At 47.1% G+C, this 13163-nt stretch overlaps 1 long non-coding RNA gene across 2 annotated transcripts in view; it reads right to left on the bottom strand.

The window, feature by feature from the left end:
• Positions 1–13163, bottom strand: part of LOC136993517 (uncharacterized) — a 149181-nt gene that overhangs the window by 69719 nt on the left and 66299 nt on the right. The window contains exon 1 of one of the 2 annotated variants that reach the window (XR_010885867.1): positions 4660–4819. The exons of the other annotated variant lie outside the window; for it this stretch is intronic. This is a non-coding gene — a long non-coding RNA (uncharacterized lncRNA). Of the gene's footprint in view, positions 1–4659; positions 4820–13163 lie in introns of those variants that run through there. 2 annotated transcript variants of the gene reach the window in all.

The following is a 13163-nucleotide window of genomic DNA, read 5'->3' on the forward strand; positions in this document are numbered from 1 at the left end:
ACTGTAAGGTGCCAGCATTCACAGAGGGCTCTGCTCTCTGACATGCACAGCCTTCCCAGCAGCACCAACCCCACTGCCCTGCCCCACTTTGCCACCAGACTCCAGTCATACAGAGTGAAGTTGCTGCAAGGAGTGGAGAAGCAGGAGGCAGGACAGCTCCAACCAGCAGCAGTGCTCAGTCCCACTGCAAAATGCCATCACAGAGCAGAGCTACACGTTTGCAGGATCAGGTAGGTCTAGGAGGGGACAGAGGAGCTGTGTTGGGGTGAGGGACAGTGTCTGAAGAAGGGTAAGGCCTGGCCCCTTAGTAAGGTCAAGGGGAGGGGTAAAAGGAGCAAAGAGGCATGCTTTTTCCCAAGGCCTCCTGAGCCTTTGTCGCTGCTGGATATAATCAGTGCAGAATGTGAAGGTGTCCACGTGTCCTCTGCCCTGAGCAGCACTGGCACGAGCAGCAGCTGTGACATGCCACAGCTGAGAGATGCCATGTGGTCCCAGAAGCAAGGGCAGGACAATTGGGCTGCAGCACCTGTAAGGACCGATGCTCGTAGCAGCCCGTTTTCAGCATTACACCCTGTGGCTGAATCTGCTGCATCACCCCCCCATCAGCTTGCCTGGACCAGCGCCCGGTGAATGTGTGCAGTCCTGCAGTCCCACTGCCTGCTCACTGAGCAAGCCCACCCAGGACCTACTCCCCACCTCTGTTCTGGGGGCTTCCCCTCTGCCCACACCAGGGGGGAGGGAAAGCAAGTGAGCTCAGCTCCATGAGAACTAAGCAACCCATGGTGCTGTGCTGCTCTTGGGGGAGTCAGGGGTGAATCATGACTTCATCAGCCTACAAGAAAAAGAACCAATTATCTGGCAATTGTATGCAGTCCATTTCAGTGGGAGGCTCATAACCTAACCAGTCCTTGTAGTCAAGGAGAATAAAATATATGCTGACATCAGTATACAGAAGTTCCCATTGGAAGCCACTTTCACTGCAGTGTCATGAATCTTTTCAGAAACAGCTTGAGAAGATTCATTCTACGTATCAATCTTCCCGGGTAGCTGAGCTGACGATGGTTGTACATAATAATGCTTAAGTCAATTCACATGCACAGTCAGTGGCTGTCTACAAGTCTTGGCCCTAATCAGTACATTAAATAGAAACTTATGACTAATAACTCTGAAAGGGCCTCTCTGGGGGCAGCAAAATGCTCCTCTTTGTCCACTTTCAGCTCCTTGGGCATGTGCTATAGCCACACACTTTCCCCTTGGCTCCAGGAAGGGAGAAGGGAAAGTCATAACTCTTATTCTGTTTGCTTAGGTGACATATTTTTTATGAGTCAAATTCTTTACTTCATACTTGACAGTGTTTCTGTGACTTTATGTCCATCCTGTAATCACAGTGCCTCGCTGGAGCAAGACCAGAGCCCATAAAAGCTGCTGGCTTAGCTCACTCCATGACAGAGGGGAAGTGGGAAGCAGACACCCCTCTGCTCCGGCTGCCCTCTGCTCAGGCACTGTGTGTGCAAGGGGTGGTTGGCTCTTGAAAACAGACTGCTCTCCAACAGCAGCAGTCCAGCTGCTGTGCTGTGCTGGTACCAACCATTGAATGGAGTGAGCCTGAGTATCGTTATGGAGCTGAGTGCATGAACCAAATTAACTGACGGAGAACTAACTGCTAGGAGAGTCAGTGGCTCTAACGGAAACAGTGACAGACAGAGATGTTGAGCAGCCCTGGAACTGGGGGAAAGTGGCAGCAAGCCCAAGGCAGCCACACTGGAATGCTCCTGCAAATGTGGAAGTGAAAAAATTTCATGCTTGAGCAAAAAAATCACAGCAAAGATATGCTTGTTTCAGTTTTTTGGTGCTGGTGTGACACTGTTGGTTCTTAATGGCAGAGGTGCAATGAAGAGCAAGCATACAGGTCATTGCATTCCCAGGATAGGGCTGCACACAGCAGATGCTGAGCACTGCAGGCCACCAGGATCAAAGGAGAAATAAGAAACCATCTTCCCTCATCTCCACCACGAGGTCCCTCCCCAGGTGGAAGCACACCAAGCTTGGCAACCTGCCATAGGATTTTAGGCCCTTATGAACTATACACAAGAGAGAAGGAAACTGAGGCTCATTCTCACCAGTCACAGGAGATATTAGAAACATTCCCATCCTTTCCCTGGTGCTTCCACACCAGCCGTATGCTGCTGCCCAGAGAAGCTGTGCCCAATCCAGGCCACAGAGACAGTATAAGACAGGCCTTGATGTCCTTACCCCACATTGAGCTCTCCCAGAGCCAGCATCCTGAGGATCTAAGGGTTCAGTCTGGCACTACAGCACAGGGCTGGTGAGAGTAGCCAACACAGCGGTCTGGTAGGTGGCAGCTGCTGCCAGCCCCCTTGCGCACAGCGACCTGGCAGCTCTCCCTGCAGAGGCTGTCTGCTCTGCACCTGAGCAGCTGAACATCCTACTCCCCATCCCCAAGCCCACACAGCCCTGGCGATTCCCATTACCGAGATCTCTGCTGCACAGAGCACAGACATAGGCCAGGAATACCTGGAAACATGCTGCCTACCAGAAACCATTTTCTGCCTTGTTTTCAAGATAAGCTGCCAGGGACAAGTGACTAAACTCCTGACATGCTGAAATTTTCTGTAAGAAGAGATTCATTTTCCCCACATTGCTTTCTACTCTTTCAAGCAAGAAGCTTGGGGAAAACTGCAGTTTTCACATTGACCTTCCTGATGCCTGATATGGGAGACTCCACAGGTGAATCCACAGAGGAAAACCTGATTCAGAAGTTGAAAACTCTTCAGGGGAAATGAGGTGGAAAGAAACAAAGAGAGAAAGAGAGAAATGCAGACAAAGAAGAGGGAAAGTTGAGGTGGCAAGGAGCAGAAAGGGAATAGAGATTCATCAACTTAGTTTATTTACTTACTTCATTCAAGGTTATTTTAGCTTTCTATCCTTGACAGCTGAATAAAACCTCTCTGTTGTCCCCAAGGGCCAACCCGTCATTTCCTACAGAAACAGTATGCACAGCAGGTCATTTTTAAAACTTGCTGTGCCAAAACATGAACGAGAGCTGTAGCATCATCACCACTTCTGCACAGCTTCAGAGCAGCCATGCCAGTCAGGCAAGCAGCTAACCCCTTGCCTCGCTGTGAGTGAACGTCACGAGACTGATATCTGTGTGCACTGCTCTCCAAGGGAGCCCTGTGCAGCACTGGTGGCTGGAACAGCACTTTGGGCTGCAGCACCTCTGCTGGAGTCAATTCTCCAGTGCCTCGGAGCATAAGTCTTGCTGAAGCTACAAGAACACAGGGCACTGGAGTCTCTTTACTACAATATAGACAAGTGGCCAGATAACTGAATGTGTCAGCATCATCACCTTGTTGCTCCAGCCATACCTCCTGTCTGCCTGGAAAACTCAGCTCACAGAATTACAAACTGTAGGAGAAAGTCTCCTGGGAGATGTCAGTTGTGCCAGCACACCTAACCTGCCAGCAGCCCTCATGTGTGTGCTGGGACACATCACTTGGCTGCTCAGGCCTGTTGGTGTAGCTTGGGAGCTAGACACTGCTCCCGCCACTGTTTAAGCAGAGCTTATTCACCACATGTATGAGCAAAATGGCAAAATCCTTCTCCTTTCACCTCCTGCCCAAAGTCTGTGCCTAACACTGCTATCAGTAGCTGAGTCAATTAGTCTGTGTCCAGCTCAAGGCAGTCCCATTGGCTATATTCAGCCCTTGTCCCAGCCTTGGACATGCTACCCCATGGCATACAGACACAGTTAGTGACACTAGCCTAGCAGGTAACAGAACACACTCCAGGAAACAAGACAATGGTTGTTGTTTCTTCCTCATAAATGCCTGCTTCCTGCATCTCTGCACGCTAAAGTTCTCTTCAGGTAAGGCAGATAACTCAGCATGTTCTGATATTTTGAGGAAAGGCAGCTTTCAAATTGCACTTGGACACGAGACGCTGTCCCAGTTCTCTGCTGTATTTTAAAAAGGTCACACAGCTGATGCTCAGTGTCTTCAGATCCATCCCTCAGCCCTCCTGCTCCCCCGTGCAACACATTGTCTGTAGCCTCAGGCCATCCACTGCACACAGCAGAGGGAGGATTTATAGGCCTTCTGCTGGAGAGACAGAACAAACCCTTCTCCTTAGGCCTTCCCATCACTGCTGCCATCTACCACCTCATTCTCTGCATGACAGTGAAAGGAGCTATGAAGAGAAGTATTTGTGAAATTACTACCGAAGCATCTCAAGTCAGTACATCCCTCAGAATGCAGAGTCCCTGTGTGGAACGAAGGCCCAAGAATGCCCAGCTCCAGTACTGCTGGAACCGCTCGTCACGTATGCAGAAAAGCCCCTCTAGAAGAGATACACTGTTGTTGGTAGATTTTCAGATGTAAACAGCTCTTGTTGTCATTTTTTTTCTTTGAAGATTTTTTTTTCTTAAAATGATAGCAGACAACCTTAAAACTCCCCCCTTCACAAACACAGAGAGAACTGGCCATTAACCTCCTGTTCACCCCCTGCGCACAGACACTGCTTGTTACAGTGGTATGAGAGCCACCCATTTAATAAACGAAGTAACTGAGCCTGTATTTTCTGCTGACTGTCAGAGGAAAGTAGCATTTGAGAGAGAATTTACTATTCACTCTTACTTACCTTGCTGTGTGCTTTGCTGAGCGACTCCAAAGACGGGCAGTTGTGTAGCGGAGGCCAGCTGTGACGTTAAGCAGGGTGCTCGAGAGGTAGGCAGCACTGGGGCAAGCCATGAGCTTGACTCAGAGGGACATTGCTATGACTTGCTGGCAGGTTTACAGGAGTGAAGTATCCCCCTAGAGCAAAGTCTTCTGGACGATTCCCTATGAAGATGGGGGATAAACAGGAAAGCATTTTACAAAGCAGATCCTGGCTGCCTTCACCATCCCCAACCTTCGTGTGGTTGGGATGTTTCTCTCAGTGCAAGCACACACAGAGAACACCAGCCTTGGCTAGATCACGTGGAGGGTAGCCCTGGGCTAGGAGCCTGCATGGCATCCTCCCTGATGCCACAGTGAGGACAGGAAAGTGCAAAAAGGGTGTTTCAGGCTTGACTGTGTCCAAAGCCAGTGTAAGGAGCTCTCTGTATGCTGTTTTCTGCAACAGCTGAATCACAGGTGGTGCTTTATTAAGCTTGGGATTCATCTGCCATTGTTAGTGTTGCGCTCAGTAATAAAACAATCATTTAAAAAAAAAAGTCATCAGGACTAAGCAAGACCACTGGCTGCTGGGTTTTGACTTCCCCCACCAGGGCCTGGCAGAGAGAGCCTGCTGCCTTCCAATTCTGACAGGCAGGGCAGCAACGGGAAAACCCTGGATGGCTATTTTATTGGGAAAGCACTATATGAAGCTGCAAACATATCTGTCACCTTCCAGCACATTGTTTACCAGTTCTCCTCAACATTCTCCAAACAATATTTTCTAGAGACTGTAATTCAATACCAATACACCTCAGAGCTGTAGCATCAGCCCAGAGAGCAACATGATGAATGCATCACATCCCTCCAGGGCTTAGGCTAGGGAGCTGGTTTGTAGTGTTCCAGATGTTAATTATCCCTCTGCATTTTGGTATTCTCATCCCAGCTGTGCCTCAGTATTTATCATATAGGTCTACATGCACTAAAAATATTCTGATTGTTTTAAAGTATAAGCAGCAATTTACCCCTTTTGTGCAATGCTAGTCAGCTCAGGGGATCAAATGCCAGGACTTGATCAATAAAGCTCTCACTAGATTAGAGACACCAGGGCTCAGACCTCAGAGTGCATGTTTAGCAGAAGTGCAAGTCAGAGAATGCACCAAGAATATTAAAAGCACAGACACAAATACAACGCCTGCATTCTCCTTTCCCCACCTCTTCCCCAGCCACTGCCTGAGTCCCAAAGACATTCTCAGATTAATCCCTGCATCAAGATCAATGTTGAAGAGACTGTCCAAAGCCAGGAGAGTCCAGGCCAGGCTATTCTCTGGGAGTAGCTTGCTTTTCCCAGCCACAGTGGCGTGGGCTTCACCAGCAGCTTGCACCCAGGGGGCTACACTCAGATAGCACCAGCGCCTCTCTGCTTGGGAGCACCATGCCAGTCCTGATCTGCTCCAGCTCACCAGCACCTGTGTGGCACAGGGCAGTGATAATGGCACCACCTGCCCTAGCATCCTACTGCCCACTGGCTGCCCAGGCTTTTCCCCAGGAGAACTAGGGAGGCACACTCCTGCTCTGCTTGTTCTTTCTGCAGTTATCCTTCTCTCACTCTCCTGGTCTCATACAGGGAGTCTCAGCCTCTTCCCTCCTCAAAATCCCTATGTTCACTCTGTACTCCCATGACTGCTCACTCTTATTCCCAAACCTTTTGTTAATGCAGAATACAAATGTTGAGGGCTGCATGCGTGCATTTTCACAGCACGCATTCCAGGTGACTCTCCAGCAATGCCTACATATAACTTAAAGATGCAAAGACCAGTCCTTTATGCATTTCCAGTGAGTACATCTTATGCCTTGATATCAGTAATACACTATAATGCACCCTCCCCTTTGCCACCACTCCATTACTGCTGCAGTGCTCTTTCACAAGTGCACTGAGGTCTTTTGTTTGTTTTTAATAACAGATCGTGTTCTTTGTGAAACATGCAGCCCCCCAAAACAGTCATGATGTATCCAGTCTGGGGTCCATGATGGGGTCTCTGTTCAGCTCCCCTCCAGCAGCCAGAAGGCTTCCTCCTGCCAAGGCACCCAGCAACATCTTGCTCCTTCCAGAACTGAAGGGCAGCAGAAGCCTACAGGGACAGCCAGCGCAGGGAACTGATGCTCTCAGCATTGCAGTAACATTACTCCTCATAGCCCCCCAAGAGACAGGGAAGCAAATAATATTATCCCCACTTTGCTTCCAAGGATCTCACACAGGTAATTAAGACCCATACTGCCACTTCTTGAGCTGTGAATTGCTGATATTTAATGACATTTTCCAAATATTTTTAATAGAAATTTCAGGTCTTGTTCCTAATCTGACATTTATCTTCTATTAGCATGAAAACAAATAGAAGGCCTGAGAATCATTGCTTATATTATAAATGACTTTATTGTTGGTTTTATTACCTTCCCCATTAAGCTGTCACAATCTGTGCCTCTTCTCATTTTTGTGATGACCAGCCAGTGAAATCTGTCATCTTTTCTATGTGATTTATACAGGACCCTAGTGATAACTTTATTCATGTGGAGGATAATTATCAGCTATATTATTAAGGTTGCTCAGTTGCCCTAGGGGATAATATGTCAGAAAGGTTAAAATATTGACAAGCAATAAAGCATGTATTATAATTATACAAGTGCCAGGATAGATAACTGGCTATGAGCAAGGAGGTGAGCTACAGCTTTGAATTTGTCCAGCAAAGACAGTAGTGGCATGGTCACATCTTATATCTTCTACTAGGACTGCAGAGGTCTAGGCCAACTATGGAGTGGACCCAAACAAAGAATATGCCCTATTCCATTAGTATATATTGATTACCTGAACCCTGATGATCATGCCCTACAATGAGCTGGTCTATCTGTTCACAATTGAACAAGATGTGTTAGCTAAAATAGACACAAGGTTTTCCACAATCCTTCTGTATTCCTTCCCAGGGCCCCCCAAAAAGTTTTTCTTCATAAGAATAGCAAAAGAATGGAGAGCAAAGAATTGGCAACTCTGAAATGAAACACACTGATTTCTTCTGGGATTGAAGCAGCAGGTGCATGTCTTATTGGCAAAATGGTATATTGGTATAATCTGAAGGACTTTGCTGAGATAAATTGTCTTGCTTAAGGTGTTAGCAAAATGAAGCACTGAATAACTTGGCGCTACATCTGAACTGAGACTATAAAGCTAACCTTGGTCATTCCTCCAGATCTACTACTGTTACATCAAGAAGAGTAGATCAGGGCTCAGGAGTTCATAAATAATTTCCCATGGAAAGCACGTACACTAGCCAGACAAAATCTCTCTCTGAGAAAATGTGGAAAAGTGGTAGATTTAACCTACTTCAAAATGTCATTTTTTGAAGGAAAAAAACCTGATCCACATCTCTTTCCAACTGATGCTTAAAGGATGTGTCTGTACTGCAGCAGCATGTTAAACACCAAGCCCGGGCCTGGACTGTGGGCAGCTGAAGGAATTCACTGCATCAAACGCTGCCTTTTCACCCCAGTATAATCATATGGAAAATATACTGTTACCTAGGGAAAAACATGACCAAACAAGAGGTGTAAGACATTTAATTAGTATATTGGTTAATTTTGTTCTGGAAAAGAAGTACGTACAGCATACAGCTTTCTTCTCTTACCCAAAACCAAGAAGTCTGGTGTTGCAGATGCAGCCTTGTGCTCGGGAGCAACACTTGGTCTACTCAAATGCAAGAAGTGCAAGGACCTGTGCTGGGGCAGATTTAAGAGCCTCCTCTGCCCTAATGTCATTTCAAATTGTGCCAAGAATTAGCTAGAACAAATCCATGAGGCACTCCAGCTCTCCTCCACAGGCTCTCTGGAGTCCCAAAGACAATGCTTAATGCAGTTCTGGATGAGAAGCTCCTTGGGTACCCACATTCACATCCATCTCCAGGCTGAACGTTTACCCTAGAGTTGGACAACTTATTTGTGCAACATACCACCCTGGCCCTCAGCTGAAAAGACCTCTGCCCCTGCAGGCTACCTGAGAGCTTCCCTTCCTGCTGGCTCCCTAGAGTTTTCTTCCTCCTTCCAAGCTGTTGGCTGGCCCTCAGCAAAGTGGCAGACCCCAGCCTGACTTGCCCTTAGGACCTAGTTGTGGCACTTCCAACTCCAGCTCCAGCCCAAACACATGCGAATCCTCAGAGCACAGAGCCTGTTTCCCATGTAAATGGGTTCCAGGAAGCAGCGTTGCTCAGGTCAGTGGTTTCATCACATAGGAAAGTGGTTTGGCCCCCCAAAAGGCTCTTTTTCTTTGAAAAACTGTTGCTAACTTCTCCAATTGTCACCCCCTCAAATTATGCTGTAGGAGGTGTAAGAACATGGCTAGATGACCAGTCAACAGAGAGGTACAACTTGGCCACACGCAGTGCTGCCCAACACATTGTAAAACGATGAGCTGGAACAGAGACATGAACTCATTTGCTTCATATGCACCCTGAGACCTGAGTACATTTTACAGTGTGACACCAGCACACAGGGAACAGATGACATAAACGGAAATGAATTAAAACTCATGATCTCAGGAGGGCAATGGCTGCAACATGCAGCATCTGCTCAGCCTCCAGCTTCAAAGCAGCAGGAACTTTAAATGTTACCATTTACAAAAGGCTCATCTGCATCTTCTTTGACTGCAAATCTCTGAAACTCACTTCATTAAGGAATGGTGTGAGTAGGCTGGAGTAGAACAGTGCCTCTATCACAACTCTCCAGATATGGTCCCCTCTGATGCATTATAGATTGGCTCCATGGAGAGAATAAATCTGCATTACAAAGCAGGAATACACCTTATAAATAAGTAAACTGAGGCACGTGTCTGCTACATGTGCGTGTCAGAGCAGGAGACAGAGTCCTCAATTTGCAGGTATCTGTTCCAGCGATTAGCTGAACCTGCCAAATTGTCTCTGCAGTCCATGCTAACGACCCTGCAATGCCCAGACAGAGTGGCTTGAGCAGCGTGCAGCTGGGGGAGTCTGGAAGGGCTCATTCTGCCTTGTGGGTGAATTTGTGCTCTAGGGAGGAAAGGGACATTACCTGTCCCGGTTCCCTCCCTGTCCCTGATGCTGGTTACCTTTCTTCCCATCTTCCCCTCCAGCCCTAACACTGTTTAATCAGTGTTGGCAGCACAACACTGGTCTCTTGTCTGTTTGTGGCAAATGTCTCCTGATTCTCTGTCCTATCTTTGCTTCAGATTGGACAGTCTCAGTTCCATCAGGAATTTGCTTTATCTTCCCCAGACAGTCTGGGGTGCCCTATGCCTTAGGGGAACAGCTCTCACCAACATACAGCTCTCTGAATGCTTTGAAAGCCAGTGTCACAAGGTGAACATCTTCTCCCCACAGGTCTTTGCAACAGAACTGCAACTTCTGCTTTAATCCAATCTTGGCAAAGCTAATGGTGTAACTGAAGAGAAGATCTGCCTGAGTCTGCAGACCCTGAAACAACACTCGAATTTACAGAAGCCAGTTTAAGTGACAGTACTAAAGAGGGGCTGGAAGACAGACAAACACTAAATGTGGAGTGCAGGCAAACACCTGAACACCTGCTCCAGGCTGCAGGCAACACAGGCAAGTGCTTCCCCTAGCCCGTATAAGTAGTGCATCCCACCACTGCCAGGAGGTGCTGTGTTTGGGGGCCTGCCCTCCCATGTCCTCCTCTCCCCATGTGGCAGCAGCTCTGCTAGCTGCTACCATGTCTTGGGCGGCTCCAAGCAGAGCCTTCAGACAGGGACTGCTGCTGCTGGGCTGCACTAAAGGAAGCAGGGAGAGCTCACTCCCCACCTGCGCAGCCAATGCATCCAGCAGGAGGGCGAAAGCTGAGGTCTAGTGGCCAGGGGTAGCGCCACAGGTAGGCACCATGGCATTACATGCCCAGCTATGGGCATAGCACAGAGACTGGGTGGACAACAGTTAGTTAAATGCAGCAAGAAAGGATGACTCTTTAAGAAATGCAAGGGAAATCATAAATGTCAAATCAAATTAAGAGGCTTTTCTGGCCAGCTGTAAATGTTATTTCCACTTTATTTCAGGCAATTTGTCCAATGGCATGCACACACTTTACACATAAACATAAACTCCATTCCTCACTATGTGGTCTAATGGTATTGACTCAGAGCCATACCACCAATGAAATGCACCTTCTGAGGTGCAGGCTGCCTGTGTGAGGATATGGTGGCTGCAGGCTCCTAACCTATTATCACTGCTGAACTGGAGGGAGATCTCGGCATGACACCCACACAAGAGGCATGATAGCTGCTCAGGAAAATGAGAAGTTGACTCAGGAGGTTCTTTTGCTAACTGTTGTATGGGAAGCAAATCACAGATTTTACTATTTGGTAGGAACTCTCCTGTGCTTGCCTTCTTCCCACTATTAAAATATCTAAATAAAAACAAGAAATGAGGGGGACTGGTGTCAGAGCAGAGAAGGGACAGAGAGACGGTCTACATGAAGCAGAAACATGGTGCAGACTTCTGAGTGGGTAACCAGGGCACCTCTCTTGATGAGTAACCAGGAACGCTGGAGAGCAGGACAAAGCCAGACAGTATTTCCCATGGCCATGGCTTGGGCCTCAGTGGAGAACCACCCCCAGGGGCCCCACGATGGAGGCTCCAGCTCTACTGCAGTTGCAAGAGGAGCATGCTTAAGCCTCTGCTCCAATACTCCTATGTGGAGGTTACAGTTACTCAGATGGAAAAGCAGCGGGCAAGATACAGCCTCAAGCTGGCAGAAAAGCCACTGAGCAAGTATCGGAGGAGGTGGAAGCAACTAGTCATTTGGGGGTGACCCAGAGCAAAGCAAACACGCACGCAAGCTCACCTGGAAGGAGCAGACGAGAAGCAAGATGGACAGGAAGGGCAGAAAACAAGCTGAAGGGATGGGAGAAAAACACCTAGAACTTTGTGGCAACTGCAAGAGGCAAATAGGATGCTGAAATACTCATGAAGAAAGCTTTGTTGACTATTTAGGGTACGTGTGAAAAACTGTCTCCAGAGTACTAGTCTATTACTCTTACTCTGCCTCTTATTCTGCACAGACCAGGATCCAGAGACTACACTCCAGTGCCAATGCACCAATCCATTCATTTCCCTGAAAAATCATATTTTAAGTATTAACTATATCCTCTCTCCTACTGGAAGCACTGGAAGATGAACTCTCTCCTACTTTGGAAGAAACTCCCCAATGACATGTACTTACTGACAGAGCATTACAGAATACAGACTCTTTGAGGCAAGCATGTTTAAATAACATACCAGTCCTAGTACAATGCACACAAATGCCTACTTAGGATCTCTGGATGCTAACATCTAGCATCGTAATACTTTGTAGAACACCAGCAGACTGTCTCCACAGGACTATTACCTCTGATTCTTAATAAAACCTCTCCTGTAGTATTTTCTTCCCATTGTGCCTTGCAGAGGCTTCTCTTTTTAATTTGGCAGAGAAAAGCAGCTGTGAAAATGACATTCTTCAATAATGCTCTGTTTCCTGCTAGATCTCCCTCCTCAGCTAGTACTGGTTATGTTTATCCTTGTTTATCAGAATGGCAATCTGCAGCCCAGTCCATTGGTTTAGGTTAATCTCACAGATATGCTCAAATAAAAATTAACTTTGCACTATTGAAAGCTCTATTGAAATGAAAAGATGGAAAACATAAAGTCTTATTTTAGTTATGTATCATATGTTAAAATAAGCCTTTCCAATTGTGATATCTTCTCAAAGGACAAAGGAGTTTTCTACTCCTTACCGATAAAAAACACATGTCACCAATTTCAATTGGCACATTCCTCAGAGCTGAGAATGCTTTTGTTGTATTGGGGTCTATTGCAAGCCAGTTAACTTCAAAGGTAATCAGATATTTAACATGCCTGGGATGAATGCATTAACAAGCTTGTTAATCGTTGGCTGTTTAGCTGAAAAACAATGTATGTGTGGGGAGGGGCTATTAAAAAAAGTTATTAACACATTATCAGCCATTTATGGCAGAATGTCACTGTCAGTGGCAGGGCCCAGTCCCAGTTTGTTCCCTTTCTCACAGTGCGATCACACTCCACCCCTCCAGCCTGCCCCACACTGACGAGAAAAGTCCTCCCACAGGCTACCAGCCCATGCCAGTAAGGAAGTGCAACCCACAGTGCTTTATTATCACCAGATTACATCTGCTGGGAACATACAAATCACTCAGCATCTTCAGGGGCCCCAATACCGGAAGGTTAGGAAGTTCTTCCTACTAGTTGCTGTCCATTTGTGTTATAGTTAGCACAGCCCCAGGAATCAATATCACTGCTCACAGAAATTACAAGCATTAAGAATGTTAGATAGAATGTAAACTTGTCCTTTCTTAGAACTAAATGGCATTTAACAGCACTTGAAACAGCCTAGAAAGCAATCTGCCCTTATTGGATAAACAGTTGCAGCTGCTCTCCCGGCACATTA

This window comes from Apteryx mantelli, chromosome 16 (genome assembly GCF_036417845.1).
Source record: "Apteryx mantelli isolate bAptMan1 chromosome 16, bAptMan1.hap1, whole genome shotgun sequence".
Lineage (NCBI taxonomy): Eukaryota > Metazoa > Chordata > Aves > Apterygiformes > Apterygidae > Apteryx > Apteryx mantelli.